The sequence below is a fragment of the Tamandua tetradactyla genome, chromosome 3 (genome assembly GCF_023851605.1).
Source record: "Tamandua tetradactyla isolate mTamTet1 chromosome 3, mTamTet1.pri, whole genome shotgun sequence".
NCBI classification, from domain to species: domain Eukaryota; kingdom Metazoa; phylum Chordata; class Mammalia; order Pilosa; family Myrmecophagidae; genus Tamandua; species Tamandua tetradactyla.
This window is the reverse complement of record NC_135329.1, coordinates 82,453,521-82,458,890: the sequence shown is the minus strand read 5'-3', so window position 1 is coordinate 82,458,890 and position 5,370 is coordinate 82,453,521.

The following is a 5,370-nucleotide window of genomic DNA, read 5'->3' as shown; positions in this document are numbered from 1 at the left end:
AGGCCAGCAGATTGCCCTGTGCCTTCCCACATAAGAAAGAACTTCAGTTGAAAGTTAGCTGCCTTTCCTCTGAAGAACTATACATTAACTATACAAATCCCCTTTTAGTGAAAGCCAATCTGTCTCCAGTGTTTGGTATTCCTGCAGCTAGCAAACTAGAACAGATTTGGTATTGGAGAAGTGAGGCACTGCTGTAGTTTGCAATCACCAGATATGTTGGACCAGTTTTCTGGATGGATAAGGGGAAGATTTTAGAGGAACTATGAAGAGAATGATGGAGAACTCCTGGAGTGCTTGAAGAAACTGTTGGTGTAAATGAAACCACTGCCAATCTGGACAAAGGGGGACACAAAAGGGACAAATTGGAGTTTGCAGAGTGAGAACCATGGAAGCTTGGGTCTGAAGCCAAGAAACCTTGGCCAGGAGAGTAGACCCACCCATATACATGGAGTGGATAAGTCTCCCACTTCGTTGCAGTGGAAGAGTTGTGCTGCTGCAGACCTTGGGAAAGGTACAGTACACTCCTTGGGGACTGGGGAGAGCCTGGCTGCCACCACATGGAGGGGTTGAGTATGTGTCCCGGGAATGGCAGAGAGCCCAGGTGTGGCTCCAATGTCTGGAGAGGGTGGAGCCAAGAAAAAGGTCTCCTCAGTGTCCCCCTAGATTGATTCAGAAACAGGCATGCCACAGCATAGGCCCTTGGAAAGGGTGAGACTGCCACTTTCTAAAACCAAAAGATAAATGACTTTCAGACTTTGAAATCCAATGGTGTTTGCCCTGCAGGTTTTCAGAACTACTTGGTCTTGTGATTCCTGTGTTCCTTCCAAATTTTCCCTATGGAAATGAAAACCTGTATCCTGCGAATGTCCTCCTTTGCATATTGGCATCAGATAACTTGTTTTGAGATTCATCGGTCCACAGCTAGAAGAGAATTTTTTGCACTTTAATATTGTTTAAGGTGATGTATGAAGTTGCCAAGTTGACAAGGGTGGGCATGTGGAAGTTAGGTTCAGGTGTCAACTTGGCTAGGTGAAGGTCCCTAGTTCTATTGCTGTGGACATGAGCCAATGGCAAACCTCATCTGTTTCTGATTACATCTGCAGTAGGCTAGGAGGCTACCTGCTGCAATGAATGATGTTTGATTTAATTGGCTGGTGCTTAAATGAAAGAGCTCAATGTACCACAGCCCAAGCAGCTCAGCATACCTCATCTCAGCACTCTAGCTCAGCCCAGGCCTTTAGAGATGCAGAAAGAAATCACACTAAGGAAAGTTTTTGGAACCCAGAGGCCTGGGGATAAGGCCAGCAGAGATTGTCCTGTGCCTTCCCACGAAAGAAAAAACCTCAGTTGAAAGTTAGCTGCCTTTCCTCTGATGCACTATATGTTAACTAAATAGATCCCCTTTTATTGAAAGCCAATCCATCTCTGGATTGTTGCATTCTGGCAGCTAGCAAACTAGAACACCAAGCAGAGAGTATAAAAAAAAGTTGGAGTAGCTATACTAATATCAAATCAAACAAACTTTAAATGCAAACCTGTTAAAAGATACAAAGAAGAACATTAAATACAAATAAAAGGAGTACTCCACCAAGAATTAATAACAATCATGAATATATACACATCTAACCAGGGTGACCCAAATTACATGAGGCAAACATAAGCAAAACCTGAGGGAGAAATAGATGTATGTTTAATAATAGTTGAAGACTTCAATATACCACTCACATCAATAGATAGAACATCTAGACAGAGGATCAATAAGGAAATAGAGAACTCGAATAATTTGATAAATGAACCAGCCCTAACAGACACATAAAGGACTTCACATCACAAAATAACAGGATATAAATTCTTCTCAGGTGCTCAGACATCATTTTCCAGGATAGACTATATCTTGGGTAATAAAACATGTCATAATAATTTTTTTTATTTAAATAATACCAAGTACTTCATCTTGTCATAAAGAAATGAAACTGGAAATCAAAATTTCAAAGGAAATGAAGTGGAAGACTGAAAAATGCACAAATTTATGAAGGTTAAACAAAACACTTTTAATCGGTAGGTCAAAGAAGAAATTGCCAGAGGAATCAATAAACATCTTGAAACAAATGAAAATAAGAAGACAATATATTAAAAATTATGGGATGCAATGAAGGCAGTGTTGAGAGGAAAAATTATAGCTCTAAATACCTACATTAAAAAGGGAGGAAAAGCCAAAATCAAAGATCTAACTATGCACCTGGAGAAGCTAGAAAAAGAACAGCAAATTCTGAGACTAAAACAGTCATCAAAAACCTCCCAACATAAAGGATATCATCATTCACATTTTGTGTGAGACTACAGGGAGACATGTTATTTCCTGCAAAATTTGTATTTTGTGTAGTGCATTTCCTAATTTAACTTGTATGGTCAGTTTAGTTGAACACTATAAGTACATAGAATCTTGAATCGGGCATACGATTTTATTGATTTGTCTAGGTTAGTGTGATGTCCTGTGTATTAGTTAGGGTTCCCTAAAGAAACAGAATCAACAGGGAACACCATAAATATAAAATTTATAAAGTGTCTCACGTGACCGTGGTAACACAGAGTCCTCAGGGCAGGCTGTGAAGCCGAAAATCCCGATGGAGGATCTGGATGAACTCCACAGGAGAGGCTTGCCAGCTGAAGCAGGAAGAGAGCCTGTCTTTTCTGAATCCTCCTTAAAAGGCTTCCAGTGATTAGATTAGAATGAAAGCATCATTCATTGCAGAAGACATACCCCTTGGCTGATTACAAATGGAATCAGCTGTGGATACAGCTGGAAAGATCATGATTTAATGCTATGAAATGTCCTCATCACAACAGACAGGCTAGCACTTGCTGAACCAAAGAGGGCCAAGTTGATACATGAACCTGATCATGACAGTCCCCCCTTGTCAACTTGGCAGCTATACATATCACCTTAAACCATACCTAATTTCTAAATAAAAAACAATAAAACACATATTTTTTCTTTCACCTAACAATACTTAACTGCCCTGCATATAACTGGAAACACATTAAATCTCTCCAGAATAGGGTGCAAGTCCTTGGGTAATATTCATTCTTAAATGTGATATCTTACAACTTAAATAGTATAACAGGAACAAAACAGCATTACAGTCCTCATTTCTGTAACTGATCATGTGGTCATAGTTCATATTCATCACTACCTTCTTCCACTACCCATTCCATGTTCCCTTTACCCTCAGCAAGCACTTCAGTTGGCCATGGTTCTTTGCCTGGTGGGGTGACCCAAGCATTCATTCCTGAAGTTTCAGAGCTATTGGTAGTCCTGCTTTAATTGGGTTGTTGCAGGTTTCCATTGATTTTAATCACAGGGCATGGTAGTTCTAAAAGATACCCTAGGGAATCTCCTATATTCCAAGAAAACTCTTCTTTACCTCCATTGTGTAGTCGCAGTCCTATTTCCCCCTGATAGGATTAATCACCCCAGACAATAATGTAATCCCCTTCTTGGCTTGTTGATCCAGGGGCATGAGTAGCCCAAAGTGACCAGGTGACAGTCTTAGATTCCAGTTCAATGGAATCATAGTTGTTGCTCCTGGTTGAAGCACTCCCCCTTTTGGAATTAAAACTTGTAGACCAGCAGAGCTCAGGGTCACAGGAACAGGAAGCAAAAATTTTCCTAGTGAATCACAAAAAATCCTAGTAATAGTGAGTGGTACCAGGGGCCAAGATGGCGGCTTAATAAGGTATGCACGTCTTAGTTCCTCCTCCAGAGCAACTACAAGGTGAACAGAAACAGTGCAGAACAGGTCCCAGGGCCACGGCAGGGAATGGACACACAGCGTACCGCAGTCTGGACTGGCTAGACTGACTGCGAGACTCTGCTGCGGTGAGATCCCCGAGGGCGCACGATTCCCCGAGCCGCAGCAGCTGACGGCTGGAGAACCTCCCTCCCTCCTTCCCGGGCCAGCTGAAAGTCTCGGAGAGGCAAGTTTCCCAAGCCGCGGGGCTGGCACCCGTCTTTTGCAGGCGGCTTCCTGGACCGGCTACGAGTCTCGGATCAGAGGGCTACCCAAGCCGCGGTGGCCAGCAACCGGTGCCCCTCCCCCGCAGGCAGCTTCCTGGTCCAGTAGTGAGTTCCCCAGGCAAAGGCGGCCGGCGACCGGCACCCCTCCAGGGAGAGGAGGGAATTTCTGACAGTGGCAGGGACTGGGTCCAACCAAACACCAATAGGGGCATTAATAATAGGAGCCACAGGGTCCCCTTAAGCCGCGGCGGCTGACGCCCCCACCACGTGCGGCCCCCCAGACCAACTGAGAGAATTAGACCGGAAATCCCCAGGCCGCGGAGGACGGTGACCAGGGGGATACCTTCCAAACACGTGAGACTAACGTGTGCCACGAGTGCCACCTTCTGGGCAGGACAAGAAAAACAGAACCCAGAGATTTCACAGAAAAATCTTACAACCTGTTGGGTCCGACACCCAGGGAAATATGACTAAATGCCCAGATGCCAGCAGAAGATAACTGTCCACGCTCAGAAGATTGAGAATATGGCCCAGTCAAACGAACAAACCAATAGTTCAAATGAGATACAGGAGCTGAGACAACTAATGCTGAATATACGAACAGAAATGGAAAACCTCTTCAAAAACCAAATCGATAAATTGAGGGAGGACATGAAGAAGACATGGGCTAAACAAAAAGAAGAAATAGAAAAACTGAAAAAACAAATCACAGAACTTATGGAAGTGAAGGATAAAGTGGAAAAGATGGAAAAAACAATGGATACCTACAAAGATAGATTCAAAGAAACAGAAGATAGAATTAGTGATTTGGAGGATGGAACATCTGAATTCCAAAAAGAAACAGAAACTATAGGGAAAAGAATGGAAAAACTTGAGCAGGGTATCAGGGAACTCAATGACAATATGAAGCGCACAAATATACGTGTTGTGGGTGTCCCAGAAGAAGAAGGGAAGTGAAAAGGAGGAGAAAAACTAATGGAAGAAATTATCACTGAAAATTTCCCAACTCTTATGAAAGACCTAAAATTACAGATCCAAGAAGTGCAGCACACCCCAAAGAGATTAGACCCAAATAGGCATTCTCCAAGACACTTACTAGTTAGAATGTCACAGGTCAAAGAGAAAGAGAGGATTTTGAAAGCAGCAAGAGAAAAACAATCCATCACATACAAGGGAAACCCAATAAGACTATGTGTAGATTTCTCAGCAGAAACCATGGAAGCTAGAAGACAGTGGGATGATATATTTAAATTACTAAAAGAGAAAAACTGCAAACCAAGACTCCTATATCCAGCAAAATTGTCCTTCAAAAATGAGGGAGAAATTAAAACATTCTCAGACAAAAAGTCACT